Consider the following 18,614-nt stretch of genomic DNA (forward strand, 5'->3'; position numbering starts at 1 on the left):
GGTTACTTGTGATTAAAATTGCCCTCCAAGGGCACCTGGGTGGCTCAGTGGGTTGGGCCTCTGCCTTCAGCTTGGGTCATGATCTCAGGGTCCTAGGATCGAGTCCCACATCGGGCTCTCTGATCGGCAGGGAGTCTGCTTCCTCCTCTCTCTCTCTCTCTCTCTCTCGCTCTGCCTGCCTCTCTGCCTACTTGTGATCTCTCTCAGTCAAATAAATAAATAAATTCTTAATTGCCCTCCAAAAGGGTTATATCATGTTACATATCACTAAGAATAGATGAAAGTGCTCATTTCCCTACAACCTAAACAATTGTAGACATTATTAATATTCTTAATTATTGCCAATTTTATGGGCCAAAAAAGTCACAGTGCAGACTTCTACTTGCATTTCTTTGAAAATCTTCTCAAATGTTTATTATTTCTATTTCCTCTTCTGTGAATTTCCTACTCATACTTTGCTTACGTTTTCTTTTAAATTTATATGTACATGAAGAGTTAAAATGATGGAGGAGTAGGGGACCCTCTTTTCTTCTGGTCCCAGGGATTCAGCTAATTATCAAATCATTCTAAACACCTGTGAAATCAATTGGAGATCTGAGAAAAGAATCACTGCAATTCTGCAAGTAAAAAAGCAACCACTTTTTGCAAGGTAGGAGGAGCAGAGACATGAATCCAGGGCAATATATTAGAAGATAAACCTTGGGGGTAGGGAGCTTGCATAAGGAGGCTATTAGAAAGTATGATAAGAGGGTGCCTGGGTGGCTCAGTGGGTTAAGCCTCTGCCTTCGGCTCAGGTCATGATCTCAGGGTCCTGGGATCGAGCCCTATATCGGGCTCTCTGCTCAGCAGGGAGCCTGCTTCCCCCTCTCTCTCTCTGCCTGCCTCTCTGCCTACTTGTGATCTCTCTCTGTGTCAAATAAATAAATAAAATCTTAAAAAAAAAAAAAGAAAGTATGATAAGGAGTGGTGTGCAAAAATCAGAACTGTTAGAAGTCTGCTACAGTTGTTGACATCCCTAGCCTAAAGGTGCTCAGGTGGCTAAGCAGGGCAGAATCCCAGGTAGGACAGTGTGGTCTCAGTATTCCCAGGGTGACAAAAAGAATGGAGGTGCCTGATTGAGGTAGAGTTCCCAAGCATCAGAGAGGGAAAGCTGACTGAAAACTGCAAGTCTAGGCACAAGCTTTATGCTCTGTGATGCCATAAACCACAAACCCTGGCAGGGTAGGGCAACTATCATTGGAGCAGGGCCGCAGCAAAAGACAGGAGCCTGGCAAGACCCCTTTTCCTTTTCTCTCCACCCCACCCCCCGGCATTGAATCTACAAATTCAATGCAGTCCCTACCAAAATATCATCAACATTTTCACAGAGCTGGAAAATCTTAAATCTTAAAATCTGGAAATGTTGAAAAAGAAAACCAAAGCTGGTGGCATCACAATTCCAGACTTCAAGCTCTATTACAGAGCTATAATCATCAAGACAGTATGGTACTGGAACAAAAAACAAACAAACAAACAAAACCAGACACATAGATCAATAGAACAGAATTGAAAAGCCAGAAATGGACCATCAGTTCTATGGTTAACTAATCTTCAACAAAGCAGGAAAGAATACCCAATGGAAAAAAGTCTCTATAACAAATGGTGTTGGGAAAATTGGAAACCCATAAGCAGAAGAATAAAACTGGACCATTTTCTTACACCATACACAAAAATAAACTCAAGATGGATGAAACACTTAAATGTGAGGAGGAATCCATCAAAATCCTAGAGAACAAAGGCAGCAGCAAACTCTGTGACCTCATCCACAGCAACTTCTTGCTAGTCATGTCTTCAAGGCAAGGGAAACAAAAGCAAAAATAAAACTATTGGAACTTCATCGATAAAAAGCTTTTGCCCAACAAAGGAAACAGTTAACAAAACCAAAAGACAACTGACAGAGTGGGAGAAGATATTTGCAAATGTCCTAGCAGATAAAGGGCTAGTATGCAGAATCCATAAAGAACTTATCAAACTCAATACCGAAAGAACAAATAACCCAATCAAGAAATGGGTAAAAGACATGAATAGACATTTCTCCAAAGAAGACATAAAAATGGCCAACAGACACATGAAAAAATGTTCCACATCTCTTGGCATCAGAGAAATGCAAATCAAAACCACAATGAGATACCACCTCATACCCATCAGAATGGCTAAAATTAACAAGTCAGGAAACAACAGATGTTGGTGAGGATGTGGAGAAAGGGGAACCCTCTTACACTGTTGGGAATGCAAGCTGGTGCAGCCACTCTGGAAAACAGTATGGAGGTTCCTCGAAAGTTAAAAATAGAACAATCCTATAACCCAGCAATTGCACTACTAGGTATTTTTCCAAAGGATACAAACATGGTAATTTGAAGAGACACTCGTACCCCAATGTCTATAGCACCAATGTCCACAAGCCAAACTATGGAAAGAGCCCAGATGTCTATCAACACATGAATGGATAAAGAAGATGTGGCATATATAGATGATGGAATATTACTTAGCCATCAAAAGGAATGAAATCTTATCACTTGCAATGATGTGGATGGAACTAGAGGGTATTATGTTAACCGAAATAAGTCAGAGAAAGACAATTATCATATCATTTAACTCATATGTGGAATTAAGGAAACAAAACAGAGGGTACGTGGATGGCTCAGTTGGTTAAGCGACTGCCTTCGGCTCAAGTCATGATCCTCGAGTCCCAGGATTGAGTCCCCATTGGGCTCCCTGTTCAACAGATGAACATAGGGGAAGGGAAGGAAAAATAAAGTAAAATAAGATGAAATTGGAGAGGGAGACAAACCATAAGAGACTCTTAAGTATGGGAAACAAACTGAGGGTTGGTGGAAGGGAGTTGGGATAGGGGATTGGATAACTGGGTGATGGTCATTAAGAAGGGCACTTGATGTAATGAACACTGGGTATTATATGCAACTGATGAATCACTAAACTCTACCTCTGAAACTAACAATATACTCTGTGTTAATTAAATTGATTTTAAACAAATAAAAAATAAATGTATAAATTAAATATAGAGCTTATCACAGACTATCTTTTTTAAATGTTACAAATATTTTCCCAGTTTTGTCATTTCTCTTTTACCTTTGTTTTTGGTATTTTCATTGTATAGAAAGTAATATATTTTTACATAATCAAGTCTGATAATTATTTCCTTTATTAATACTGAATTTTGCTTCATAAAAATCTTCTCCAATGTTTTCCTCTAGAGTTATTACTGTTTTATTTTTTATGTCGTAAACATTAATTCTTCCGGATTTTTTAAATACACACACACACACACACACACACACACACACACGCAGTGTGAATCTAACCTATTCTACCCAAATGAATAACCAGTTATGTCAACACCATTTATTCAACCATTTCCCAGAGGTAAGAATTAATACATTTAATATACATTAAATTGTCATATACTTGGGTCTGTTTCTGGACTCTTTATTTCAATATCTTTTTTATTATTCCTGATCTCCACCACACTTTTAATTACTATAATTTAAGTGATTTTATTGGCTAGAAATTAAGTGCATAGTATAGTAAAATCCAAATAACAATGACTTAAACAAAAAGTTTATTTCCTTCTCATTAAAAATTAATAGGAAGAGGCTGGCAATCCAGGGCTGGTATGGTAGCAGCTGTCTGTTTTGTTCTACTATCCTAGAAAAATCCTTCCATCCTCAAGGCTACTTCACATTTCAAGATGGCTACCATAGCTATCCTGCTTACATTCCAGGAAAATAGTTAAGGAGGAAAGAGGATGTTCTCCTTCTTTCTTTTAAGGAGTCCTCCTCTCCTGGGCCCCTTTTAACTTACATACATAGTAGTGCTCACTTCGGCCGCACATATACACATATAGCTTGTTGGCCAGAATTTAGTATTGATGGACACACACAGTATTATAGGATGCTAAGCAAAATCATCTTCAGCAGAGTGACACACAGTTCACTAGTTTAGTTAATCCTATTCTCAAAACTCTGATAACTGCTTCCAAATGATGAAATAGTAAGTGTTCTACTTGTGTATATGTTCAAAATTTTTCTCTTTCAGCAAAGTATCTCAAAACAGTATAAAGGAGTTGACTAAACACAGAACTACTTAAAATTAGTCCAATTTAAAAAAAAAGAAATAAATGGCCCCCCAAAAATGCATATCTATCTATATTATGGCTAAAGCATGTGGTGAAAAATGTTGAAAATAACTAAGGCAACTCAGCAGGATTGGTTGAATATCAGAGGATATGGCAACTATTAAAGCAAAAGGCACCAGCCAAAAGATACACTGTTCTGCCCCTGTTGATTACAACACAGGCAAAGTAATGTTGCTAAGATTATGCAACAAGCAATTAGTTCAAATTAACATTGTATTAAAAAGCATTTTATTCAGTCTTCTTCCAGTTTCTACTTTGAAAAAGCAACCAGGTCTACTGGCAGAGGCTCTTGAACACTTAAGAACACAAATACTCCATAAACACTTTCTCCTTGCCAAACCAAACAAATTCAGTTGAACTAAAGAATCAGCCAGCTGCTTGCCATTGCCTGTACTGTGGGGGGAGATGAAAAAGAGACGAATAGTTATTACTTTCTCCATTGAACCATCCCAATTAGTTTTAAGGTTTTGGCACTGAGCACTGCAACTGTTCCTTGGGGATAGGTAAATTAAGTGTATTTGGAATTTTGCTACATCCAAGCAGACAAGTCACCCATATTGGTTTGCTAGGGTTGCTGTAACAGAGTACCAGACTGTGGCCTAAACAACAGAAATTTATTTTTTCACATTTCTGGAGGCTAGAAGTCCAAGCTCAAGGTGTCAGCAGGGTTGGTTCCTACTGAGAGTCATAAGGAAAGTATCTGCACCAGTCCTTCCTCCTTGGCTTGTAGCCATCTTCTCCCTGTGTTTTCACATCATCTTCAGTCTGTCCAAGTCCTGTCCCAATTTCCTCTTATAACGACATCAGTAATTTGACTGGGGGCCATCCTGATTACCTCATTTTAGCTTAATTACCTCCATAAAGGCCCCATCTCCAATTATGGTTACATTTTGACGTCCTGGGCATTAGGGCTTCAACATATAAAAAGGGGGTCAGGAGACCTGATTCAGCCCATGATGCAGTTTATTCAGCTGTAATAAACTGGGGTTGTAGCAAGTAATCTCACTCTTTTCTTGTTCTAGAGGTGTCTAAATATTATCCATTTATTCATAAACTATTGAATGTGTACTATGTCATAGATGCTAGGTTTACAAAGCTGAATATGACATAGTCCCTGGCTTAAAGGATTCATAGTCCACTAAGGGAGACAAGTTAAACCTAAAACATAGCAAGATTAAGTGTCCTTTAATCCCTTATGAAATAAAGCAAGGCAAATCAGGGTATAAGCAAATAAAATAAAAACAAACGCTATGAGGAAATGGGGAGGAATGCAAAAGAAAGCCCAATGTAAACTTTATCTTGCAATCATTTTGCTATCATTTGCCCCTTTTTCTTCTCTCTTTCCCCAAAATTATAGCATACAGAAATACACTCTCCAAAGCACAGCTCTACTTTAATTTCTTTAAAGCTATTTGCATTCTAAGTGGCAGTTTTCCCTGTTCTAATGTTGGGAACAAAGGAAGAGAGAAATGTTAAGAGAACCAAATTCCAGTTGACTTGTGGGTTGAGTTGATGTCTTAGAGTGAGTCACTGCCCTTTCGTAAACTGGAATGAAACTCTCAACCATTAATAAAGTCTGCCAATAGAGGCTCAGATGTTCAATTCAAAAATGATGGGGGCAAAGGGAGAGTGCAATGAAAAAATACAAGTAAACACAATGAAGGTAATGTGTAGTAGTCGAGCCATAATAATAAAAGCAACAGATCTTGACAGTACTATAAAATTCTGCTTAATTAGTCTCAGTCAGAAACCTAGTGGATCTTATTAAGATAGTTGTTTATCTTGATTTAAAAATTACAGGATGCAAATCTGCAATAAATAGTTCAGTATGATCATGCTGATGCATACTAACTGGGGTAACAGTGAATTTGTTCCAGCAGAGGATGAATTATACATTTTTAAGTTTTCAATAATATTAAGTTTTATATGAGTTTAACAAAATGTAACTTAGATGTTGCTTTGCAACTGATTATGAAACTAAAAGTAGTACAACAAAAATTTCTATCTTGGTTCCTCCTCAAGTACTTGAAAGTACTGTAAGAATGTTTAGAATCCCTAAAGTAGTTTAAGCATTTCTTTTTCAATTATGCATTGTTTCTGAAGAAAGGATTTATAACAGAAAACTAAACATCTGTTTGGACACTTTCACCAATAACCAATTCCTGACCGATGGAATCTAAGTGCCATAAATCACATTATATAACTATGAACTCTGGAGCTTTACAATCTGTTGACATGGAAAGTATCTATCCTGATTACATCAGTGACCAGCTCAACACCATTTCCATGAAGATGCTGGCCTTCCTGAGGTGCAACCTAAAACATACACCTGTGCAGCATATTTCTCATAGTGAAAAGAACAAGTTTTACCCTTACTTTTCCTGACGTCACCTTTCTTGGCCAGTTCTTCCTTTCCTCTCAACCTATCATATTATGGATAAAAAAAGCACTTTATCTTCCCAAAGAAAGGGACTTGTTAAAAATTAAATGTTACACATATGGTAGAGAAGCTTATTGAAAGGAATTCTTTTGGGGTGCCTGAGTGACTCTGTTGGTTAAGCGTCTGCCTTTGGCTCAGATCACAATCCCAGAGTCCTTGGTTGGAGCCTCATGTCTGCTCCCTGGTCAGCAGGGAGCCTGCTTCTCCCTTTGCCTTTGCCCCTCTTCCCTACATCTTCTCTCACAATCTCTCTCTCTCTCAAACAGATAAATAAAATCTTTAAAAAAAAAAAAAGGGGGGGGGGAGCGGCATCTGGGTGGCTCAGCTGGTTAAGTGTCTGCCTTCAGCTCAGGTCATGATCTTGGGGTTCTGGGATCTAGCTCTGCGTGGGGGCCCTTGCTTGGCGAGCAGTCTGCTCCTCCCACTCCCTCTGCCTCTGCCTCTACCTGGTGCTCCCACTGCTTATGTGCTCTCTCTCACTCTCTCTCTCTCTGTCAAATAAATATATGAAATCTTTTTTTAAAAAGGGGAATCCTTTTATAAAACATTTTAAATACAAAATGCAGTTAACATAAATTATAGCAACATAGCTAAAATTTCTCTTCCACTTCTATTTGGAGAGTAATCATACCTTATAGTCCTTTTGCACCCTTCCCCTCTAGTGCTTTAACACACCTCAACAAATAAAAAAAGCAACATGGCACAACAAACAGTCCAAAACACTTGTGCTCATTTTCAGCAAATTACTTAAACTTTCCAATCTCAATCTCTCCACTGTGAAAAGTAGTGATAATGTCTGCGTCACAGGAATGTTTTAGGGATTAAAAATAATACAAATAAAGCACACCATAGAGGCTCAATAATCATAGCTCTAATTATTACTAGCAAAGGATTTATCAATTGGACAACTGAGAATGCATTTCAGAAGCTTACAGTTCCTAAGATGGGAGATTGCAGGGCTGTGGTTAGGAGGAAGGCTTCATTATATTCTAATGCTCTCCAGCTACTTTCTTCCTTATTTATTCTTCGCTGATTAACTTTTGATTTAGTAGCCTAATCTCTTGCCACTGCCTCCAATTATTTCACCATCAATTTATTCCTTATCCCACTTTACAGTATGTATTTGGTTCTCATCCATACTTTCCATCACCTTAGAAATGACAAATCTGGGGCACCTGGGTGGCTCAGTGGGTTAAAGCCTCTGCCTTCAGCTCAGGTCATGATCTCAGAGTCCTGGGATTGAGCCCCACATCGGGCTCTCTGCTCAGTCCCTTTCTCTCTGCCTGCCTCTCCGCCTACTTGTGATCTCTGTCAAATAAATAAATAAAATCTTTTTTAAAAAATCTTAAAAAAAAAAAAGAAATGACAAATCTATTGGGTTTTTTTTTCATCAATATTCTTTCTCTTTAACCTTGCCACAAGCATCTTCCTTTCCAAAACTCTAAGAAGACTTCACTGTCCTCAATATCCTGGTTCTATCACCCACATAACCATTCTGAGTTTCTCTACTTCTTGAACAGTCCATTTGATATGCACATTTCTACCTTCCCTACTTAGACACTTCTCCCTCCAACTCATTTCTAGAATATTTCCACCTTCCCTTCCATTCCCTTATCAGGACCCATTTGAAGGTTCATAATTTCCCAAAATAGTCTCTCCTTCTTCTACACTACTAAAGTATACACTGCTTGGTGGGCTATGTTGCCACTCCATCCACCACAGTAATATCTATGGATTAACAAATCAGCAAGAACATTGAAATTTTAGTTCAAAAGGGAATATATATACCTGGCAAGTTTAAAGAGGTCAGACTGGCAACTTCTCATAGCCCCACGGGCAGAGGGGGGGGAGTACATGATGTGTACATGGATCACAATCAATATCCTAAACTAAATGAATCCTTTACATTTGAAAGGGAAAGAAAACCCAGGCAAGCTAAAAAAGATTCAAATAGAGTTTATAAGGAGCACTTGGGTGGCTCAGTTAAGCATCTGCCTTTGGCTCAGGTCATGACCCCAAGGTCCTGGGATCAAGTTCCATGTTCCTTCTCAGCAGGGAGTCTGCTTATCCCCCTCCCTCTGCCCTTCCCCATGGTTCACACTCTTTCTCTCTCTCTCTCTCAAATAAATTTTTAAAAATCTTTTTTTTTTTAAATAGAGTTCATAACTGCTAGCCCAATTTAAGCACCTTTAGGGCTTACATTATTCTCTCAAATTTCCAAGCCTAAACATCATTCTATAAAAGAGTAAATGTAAATTTTCCAATAGATGAAGCCTCAAATAATCTTCATAGTACAGTTTAAGAATTCATATACAATGTTTTCATTAAGTCAAGTACAAATAACTGAATGAATCCTTATGCATTTGTATGAGAAAGCAACTAATGTTCAACAGTTAATCAAAAAGACTCTTTGTTCAGGAAAACACACACCAAACAAATACCACTTAACATTTACTACTAAAAGGCTATCCTGATGCAAGCCTCAATAATGACAAATATTTTTTTTTAAAGATTTTTATTTATTTATTTGACAGAGAGATCACAAGTAGGCAGAGAGGCAGGCAGAGAGAGGAGGAAGCAGGCTCCCTGCCGAGCAGAGAGCCCGATGCGGGGCTCGACCCCAGGACCCTGAGATCATGACCTGAGCCGAAGGCAGCGGCTTAACCCACTGAGCCACCCAGGCGCCCCAATAATGACAAATATTTAAACTAAAATGGAGAAGTACTATTTCCACAATTTCTGGAAATTTTATCTGTGTTTTACTTAACATTCTTTACAAGGTACAAACTAGATTCAGGAATGCAAATTGATCTTGAATCCCTAACAAATTAAAATGTAAATTATACATTATACATTTATCATCCCATTCCCATTCTGGAACCTTCTACCATAACCATACTTAGATGCATTTATTAGAAAATAGCAGAAGATATGATATCACATAAAATAGACCAGTAAAAATTATGAAAAGTTTACCAAAAACTGAAATTAATTGGGCAAAAAGGTAAACAATAAGACACTCAAATAAAATAATTAGATTTATTTCTCAGTAACTGAGAATAAGGAAAGAATATGATGAGGAAAAAATTAGGGTACTAAAAACATGAGCTACAGTATCAGATAGGACTTTAGCTTAAACTCTCTACCCCTAACTAGTTGCTGAACTTGAACAAGTATTTTCACCACTCTTGAGTCTCAGTTTCTTTATCTATAGACTAAGGATAATAATATATCTCACAAACCTGTGCAAAGACTAAATGAAATTAATTATGCAAAGTACTTAGAAAGTAGCACATATGAAAGTCTCAAAAATTGTATTCAATCCAAAAGTCCTAGTCATTTTTATAGCTAAATTATTTCAGACCTTAAGGAAGAGATTAATTGCCAGAGCATACAAAAGATGGAAAGACTCTCCCTCTCTTTTATTTTTCTATAACTTTTTTATTACATTATGTTAGTCACCATACAGTTCTCTCTCTCTTTTAAAGATTTATTATTTATTTGATGGAGGGAAGGGATAGAGGGTGAGGGAGAGAATCTCCAGTAGACTTCCTGCATAGTGGGAAGCCATATTTGATGCTCAATCTCATCACCCTGAGATCATGACCTGAGCTGAAATCAAGAGTCAGAAGCTCGGGGCACCTGGGTGGCTCAGTGGGTTAAAGCCTACGCCTTCGGCTCGGGTCATGGTCTCAGAGTCCCGGGATTGAGCCCCACATTGGGCTCTCTGCTCGGCGGGGAGGCTGCTTCCCCTTCTCTCTCTGCCTGCCTCTATGCCTATGTGTCATCTCTCTCTCTCTGTCAAATAAATAAATAAAATCTTTGGAAAAAAAAAAAAAAAGAGTCAGAAGCTTAACTGACTGAGCCACTCAGGTGCCCCTCCCTTTTATTATTTTGCAAAGCTAGTACATTCAGAAACCGAAACCTGGAAAAGGTAATGTAAGAGGAATATTAAAGATAATCTTACATAGCAATCAAATCTAGCACTACTCTAAAGAAGTATGCTATTATCAAGTTGTTTTTACAAAGACAACTCTGTCTTTACAAAACAGCAAATGTTTGGTGAAATCTATTAGGAAGTCCTCCAACATAATTCATCAACCAATAGGTAAAAGAAGAAAAACTATATGATCATCTCAATGTATATCAACGAGGGTATGTGATTATTTAGTATCTTTTTCCAGTTAAATCTCAATTCCAAAAAGGAGTTAAGGAAGACTAATTTCTTAACATGCAAAAAAAAAAAAAAAGAAGAAAAAAGTTTTCGTAAAGAATACACAACTGTGAGACACTGAAGGCATTCTCACTCAAAGGAGAAATAAGCCAAAGATGCTCGCTATTCACTAATAAAATTTAACATTACTCTAGACTTTTTTTTCATTTTTTTCAAAGATTTTATTTATTTATTTGACAGAGATCACAAGTAGGCAGAGAAGCAGGCAGAGAGAGAGGGAGAAGCAGGCTCCCTGCTAAGCAGAGAGCCCAATGTGGGACTCGATCCCAGAACCCTGGGATCATGACCTGAGCTGAAAGCAGAGGCTCTAACCCACTGAGCCACCCAGGCGCCCTACTCTAGACATTTAATGTAAAACAAGAAATAAGGATTAAATATTGGCAAGACAAAATTATCATCATTTACAAATGCTATAACTGCTGTATTACAAAATCCAATAGAAATCTAAGAATTAAGGGGCACCTGGGTGACTCAGTCAGTTGAGCATCCAACTCTTGACTTCAAGTCAGGTCATGATCTCAGGGTTCTGGGATTAACTCAGCAGGGAGTCTGCCTCAGATTCGCTCCCTCTTCCTCTGCTCCTCATCCCCATACTGTGTTTGCTCTCTCTCTCTCTCTCTCAAATAAATAAATTTAAATCTTTTTAAAAAACTGTAAGAATTAATAATTTCATAAAATGACCAGTTAGGAAATAATATACATAAATCGCCAACTTTTCTATCTTGCATTGGAAAGATGCAATCCTCTTTAAAATACAATGAAAAAGGATTCCATTGGCAAAAGCAAGTTTTAAAAAATAAAAAATTTACTTTAAAAAGAGGCAGAACCACATGAAGAAAACTATAAAACACAGAGTCATTTAAAAATGACTGGGGGTTGGACGCCTGGGTGGCTCAGCTGGTTAGACCGCTGCCTTCAGCTCAGGTCATGATCCCAGGGTCCTGGGATTGAGTCCCACATCAGGCTCCTTGCTCAGCGGGGAGCCTGCTTCTCTCTCTGCCTCCGCCTGCTGCTCTGCCTGCTTGTGTTCTCCCTCTCTCTCTCTCTCTCTCTGACAAATAAATAAATAAAATCTTAAAAAAAAAAAATGACTGGGAGCATCTGGCTGGCTCACTCAGTAGAGCATGTGACTTTTGGTCTCAGAATCATAAGTTCAAGCCCCACGTTGGGGGTAGAGTTTACTTAATAAAAAAAAATGATTTTTTAAAAAATGACTTAAAGAAATGATGAAAATATTATAAAGATATCACATCTACCTCAAAAAAGTTAATTTGAAATCCCACTGGGGTTTTTTGAGATCTTAATAAATGGAATTAAAGGCAATTTGAAAAAAGAAATATATGAGAAATGCTAAAAAATGTTTTGAGAAAGATAATAGGAATTCCCACAACCATACAGTAAGGTACATTAAAAAGTTAAAATAAAGTAAGACTGTTTGAAATTACTGGAACAAAAAAAATAAACAGCCCCAAGAAGTAGAATAGAAAGCCTAGGAAAAAAACTTCATATATATATATATATATATATATATATATATATATATATGTCACTAAGCCTAGGAAAAAATCATATATATATATGTCACTAATAATTAATGAGATTTAAAAATATAGAAAATATAGTTTTTCATGTCAAAAACACCAAAAACTTTTTTACTTCATAGTGCTGAAAATGGAGAAGTTGTCAGCATTCTCAAGCATAACCAAAAAAATGGATATTAACCCTTTCTGGAAAGCAATCTATTACTATTTATTAAAAATAATTAAAATATGCATAACTTTTGATGTCAGAATTTATCCTAAGGAAATAAAGATACGGGCAATGATTAATCTATCAAGCTAACTGCTACACTATTCATTCAAAATTATTGGAAAGAGCTTAAATTTTCAACACCTGAAATAAATAATAGTAAATCCATATTCTGGAATATTAACCATAGATTTAAAATGATGTTTTTCCATAAAAGAATATTTTATTGACTCAGATAAGCATTCATTCAATTAAGTGGAAAAAAGCTAGTAACAAAACAGCATGTACAAAAAAAAAAAAAACATAGTATATACACTATGGTTTCTTTTTTTTTAACAAAAAGAAATGTAAATACCCATTAAAAAGAACTTACAAAGATATTCACTAATGTGTTAATAATTATCTCTGGGTAGAGGCATTATAGGGTAGAGGCATACATTATCATGTATGCATCCCTAAGTTTTCCAAATTTCCTACAGTTATTATATCTTACATTAGTAATTAGGAAAACACAGAATGTTTACAAAACTGCTGTCACTATAGTAACAATCGTATCTAAAATCATGCTAACATTGATATTCCTGCTCTTTTAGGCTGCACAAAAATTAGGGATGTCTACTGTCTAGGTCAGATCATACTTTGATACTCTAATCATAGTGAAAGAAATTTTCAGAACTTTAAAAATCAGACAAGTGTTTGCTCCATTTTATTTATGATCAAGTACAATGTACAGTATTTAGAATTAACCATTCTGCTTTCAGCCCCCTGCCAGAGGTAAAAATCAAAAGGGAGGAATGAGCCCTAGACATCAGAACTGGTAGAGTTCAACCTTTAAATATATCCAAACACTGAGCCAGAAATAATAAAGAGAGAGAGAGAGAGAGAAAAGAGAAGGGAGAGAGAGAGGGAGGGAGGAAGGGAGGAAGGGGGGGGGAGGAAGGGAGTTGGGGGAGGGGAGGGGAAATATAAATATTATCTTTCTTAGGATAGAAAGTATGGGCCTTTGACAACTTCTAATCACAATTCTTCATAGTCTCATTTGGGAGACAGAGCAATGATTTTACCCTCCAATGTATTTAAAAAGCATATATCCAAAGGGCAAGCAAACAGGATTTCTTCTGAGGATAAAGATGATTTTAAAATGTGAAATATTCTCTTTCCTCAGTGCAGATATGCAGCCTAACTCCAACAGGACCAAAAACACTCTGGCAGTACTTGGCTCTCCATAATAAGCAATAGTCAAACTGTTAATTCCATCTGCTCCCCTCCAAAAAAATGACAAAGCCTTACATGGTGGTGCCAGGGGTCCCAAGCTCCATTTAAGGAGTTTTCGAGAGCAGCATCCATTTCCAAAATATTAAGATGCTCTCTAGTTTTTCTGAGTACTCAAAAAATCAGTCTTGATACTACATGATGACAATGTTGATGCTAATAACAAAGAAATGTGCTATCTTTAACATCATATTCTAATTGCTTCCAAATTGTCTTCCTTTGTTATTTACCAAAGCTCTGAGTGTCATCCATTTCCATCTCCTCAGGGATTCAGTTCCTGTAAATATCTCATCTTCCCTAAATCTCTTACTTCTCACTTTCTTTATGCATGTAAAGAAACAAATGTAACACTCCTTCAACTTATATCCCTCTTCAGTGGTTTTCAACCTTGCCTGCACTTTGCAATTATCCAGGGAACTTTAATATACCTGTGCAACTAGTCTATAGTAACAAAAAGTAGATCAGTGGTTTCCTGAGGATGAGAGGGAGAAATTACAAATGGACACAAGGAAGCTTTTGGAGGTGATATGTTCATTATTTTGATTGTGGTGATAGTTTTAGAAATGAAAATCTATGTCAAACATTAAACTGCACACTTTAAATATGTGTAGTTTATTACATGCCAATTATATTACAACAAAGCTGTTGAAATAAATATAACGCTTGGGTTCCACCTCAACCCTAAATTGGGATGGGCTTTCCCCTGGAAATGAAGATTTTTAAAAGCTCCCCAGATAATTGTAAATGTGCAGCTAGGAATGAGAACCACTGCTCTATAGCAATCACTCTCTTCCTTCTTCAGCTTTCTTGAAATACCTCACTCAAGTATGTCTATTTTATCATCACCCATTTACTATAATTTTCTCAATCTTCCCAAGACTGCTTTCTGAACCTCTACTCAGTCAAAAACTGTACTTGTTAAAGTCACCTATAAAATCCTGACCAATTCCCTGGTCTCTGGAGTCCTCTCCTTACTTGACACCTCTGTACAGCATTCAAAATTGTTGACCCATTCCCCCTCTATTTGAAATTCTCTCCTTCCTTAGCACCTTTTTTGATGTTCCTCCTACCTTTCTAACTACCATTCTTCTCTTTCACACTATTCCTCTACCCATTTCTGCTTTGTATCAGTCTGTACTCCAGCTCCTGCTTTGATCATACGAAAAGCTTTCTCTGAATCATTTCAATATAACCAAATCAATACAGCTTCAATTCAACCCCCCATCTGCCCTGTAATCCTGATTTCCTTTGTAAATTCCACACCCATGGATCCAACAGCTAATCGACATCTTGACCTGAATGCTCCACAGCTTCCTCAAATTCAAAAAACTGCAAATAGAACTTAAACCATCTTCCCTCACTTCCAGTTACTAGAACCAAGTAAAATCCTCAGAGTCCTGACTTCTCCTTTCCTTCCAAAGGTGACAAAACCTATCAGATTCTTCCTCACTGTGCCAGGGTAAGAATCTCAAACAAAAATTCATTAAATGGCTTCTTATTCATTGCCCTCAATCCAATCCCTATAGCCAAGGAAACCATGCCCTGGTCTACCATCCTCACTATTCTCATCTTCCACTGTTTCCTTATCTAACCCCTGCATTCAGGTCCTGTTAATGTCAATGTCATTGACAATGACTTCTCCAAACTGCCATAGTTTCTCATGCCTTCTTGCCTTCTCACTTATTCTCCTCTTGGAAAGTTACTGACCTCCTACACTTGGCTAAATTATATTTCAAAACTGCACTGTGTGCTCCTGACTCCCCCTACATCCAAACTGATTTAGCTATCTCCTACTCTGCTCCCTTACTACACTAGGCATACCTCAATTCACATTTATCCCATGGTATTATAACAGTTACTTGATCTGTCTTGTATATGAAAGAGTAAATTTCTTGATGACAAGCATTATGACATTCATTTCTGCCCTAGCACATATTCAGCCTGGGGCAGTGTAAAATAAATATATGTTTGACATAATTTCAATTCTTTACAAAACATAAACTTGATACCCCCAAAATGGTACTGAAACTAACATTTTTCAAAGATTTTAAATATTCATTATAAAATAAATATCATGCAACAGGATCCTGGACAAGACAGTTGACTAAAAGATATGTTTAAACTCCATCAAAACAACACCACTCTAAGAAATGCAACCAAGATTAGATTTCATAAAATAGAAACACAACAAAGAAAGTATAGCAGGAATAACATACTGACCTAACCAACACCTTATCCAGGTATCTATATCCAAGTACTGTTAATGTTGATAATTAAGAGGTTTTATAGTTCCTCTACGATAAAAATTATAGTAAATCAAAAAAAGAATAAAATAAGCCAAATCCAGAATTTTTTAATCTAAATATGTGATGGTTTTCCCCTTAGCCACTTTATTTATTTTTTGAATAAATGACTTTAAAGCTACTATTGGCCAAGCAGATCTTAAAATTTTTTTCCCTGCGCTTCAAAAAAAAAAAAAAAAAAAAAAAAAAAAAAAAAGGTGTTTGGAACCAATATTCATCTTGTAAACCTTAAAATGTATTAACCCAAAGAAAAGATGCTTAGAAACTGGAGGGAGGGCCAGCCAGTCCGTGGGTGTTAGGAGAATGTTCTTACGGAAAACAACCCTCCTGGGTCTATCACATTGACTCAAGGTTACACCGATCCTTATGACTCTATGCAGATAAGATTTTAAAAGCTGAAAACCTCAAACTGTCAAGTGTTACACGAACCAAAGATGTGGCATATCGGCTCCCAAAACTACTGTGTGACCCAAAGGACAAATAATTTGTAAAAGGACAGCTTGGTCCTACTGCCTCTCGTAAGGTGTCTGAAATTAGTAGCTGCCTGTGGAACAAACTCCCCCTACCTGAAGAGCGGAGACCTGCCGGGCGTGTGATAACATTTTTATCAGAGACTCGATCATGTGCAGTATGAAACCACTACGGCAAAATTCAAATCTTTCAGGAATGCCTGAACTTAGGGGTACAGAGCACAGTTACGCACGTTGAAGGGCGGATACGCAGTTTTGCTGAACCGTGCAAACTTGGGGTCTTTTAAAGCAACCATTTTCAGACAAAACCCCGACGATTCCCGAGCACGTTAAAAATCAACCTCGGGAGAGGAATAACTCCTAGACGGGAGCAAGTGCTGAAGACGGGATCTCCAGTGTAATAACCAAGGAAGGAATCGTAGCTGCTTTCTGAATCTCACCGCCCTGGGAGACACACCAAAGACCCAGGCGAACACTGCTTTTAAAGATGGGGCGGGGGGGGGGGGCGGTGTCGACGGTGACCATTTTGGTCACTAGACTAGACGGATAGCGGTAACCTCCCTGAAGTGGGAGAGGCCAGGCCCGAGCATCAGCCGCGGCGGGATGGGGGTGGCCCCCCCACCGGCAGAGGGGCGGCGGGTACGGCCGAGGCGGCTGCACCCTGGACACGCCCCGAGTCTGGACTGCTTCTTGCTGGGAAAGAGAAAGACCCGAGTCCACGCTTACAAAGCTGCCGCCGCCCAGTCAGCGAACGGGCTGAGCTCAACTTCGGGGCGAGCAGCCGCGGGCCGCAGCCCACTCACCCGACCCCGCTGCTCCGGCTCCTCCGACGTCTCTAGCACCCAGTGCCTTCTCGCGCCCACCCGCGGCGCCTCGCGAGGGAGCCGTTACCCCCAACGAAGGCGCCGCCCCGGGGACAAAGTCCCGGTCCCCTCCCCGCCGCCGCCTCGCCCCGGCTCCTCCCTGACAAAAAAGTTATCCGTCGCCTGCCGCCCTGGGGGCCCGGCGTGGGTCCCTCGGTCGGACTCACCAGAGAGGCTCCCCGAGCTCCACCTCCAGAATCTCGACTTGTCTGGCTCTCAGCGACAGCGACAGCGGCTGCTCTGCTTTCTCCCGAGTAGCAGCACCACCTGCCCCCCTTCTTCCTAACAGAACGGGTCCCGGCGAGCCATCTTCCCCCTCAGTTCACTGACTGACAAGCCAGCCCCGAGAGCCGCCACTGCCGCCAGCCACTCTGACAGGCACGGCGAGGGACCTGTCTCCAGGCAGCCAACCACCACCGCCCCACTCCAGTTCGGCCTATCGCCGTGTCCTGGGGCGGGACCAGAACAACTTCTTAACTAATGAGAATCTTCCTCTGCTAGGCCTGGGGCGGAGCCATGAAGTGGGAGGGAGGGCGACTTAGATGGGCGTGGTCTGAGCACTGGGCGTGGTCGGGGTGCCAAAGAGAAAATGATTGACGGTAGGATTTGCTGCGAGGCTAGTGAGAGTGATCAACTCGGGTCTCTCAGACCGGGAGCCAAGCGGATTTATAGCCCTCTCAGAAGAAAATAAGCCTTTCGGAGTGATGTTAACCCTAATCACGGAAGATAAACTAACACATTTTAATTTCTTGGCCGGGAGGATTTACTTCCCAGTAATTCGAGTCACAAGAATTTATTAAAATCTTATCAAATACCAAGAGGGAGAAAAAAATGTATGCTTTTGCAAAATGGTCTTTAAAATTCTTCCCACCTTATTATACATTGCTTTTGGCCTTGACCTGAAAAAAGTCAAGCGCAATTCCCCAACTTTCTCTCCATGGGCTGTTTTTCTTCATATTCCCTCCCCACCCTTATTCCAAACACATACTAAATATTTTGTGTGGCTACCAGAACCTGAGCACATGTGAACCAGCTCCTACATATATGGATCCTCTTTTTGACCTTGTCAACTCCTCCTATCACATCCC

The 18,614-nt window shown here is 39.0% G+C and overlaps 1 protein-coding gene across 5 annotated transcripts in view; it reads right to left on the reverse strand.

Annotated features, from left to right (window-relative positions):
• Window positions 1-17,905, reverse strand: part of HYCC1 (hyccin PI4KA lipid kinase complex subunit 1) — a 97,158-nt gene extending 79,253 nt beyond the window's left edge. For 3 of the 5 annotated variants that reach the window (XM_047694190.1, XM_047694191.1, XM_047694194.1), the window contains exon 1: window positions 17,694-17,904. The gene's annotated coding sequence lies outside the window, so the exon portion shown is untranslated. Of the gene's footprint in view, window positions 1-17,466; window positions 17,543-17,693 lie in introns of those variants that run through there. The other 2 variants (XM_047694192.1, XM_047694193.1) reach the window with 2 other exon arrangements.
• Window positions 17,906-18,614: the final 709 nt, after the last annotated feature.

The sequence above is a fragment of the Lutra lutra genome, chromosome 11 (genome assembly GCF_902655055.1).
Source record: "Lutra lutra chromosome 11, mLutLut1.2, whole genome shotgun sequence".
NCBI lineage: Eukaryota > Metazoa > Chordata > Mammalia > Carnivora > Mustelidae > Lutra > Lutra lutra.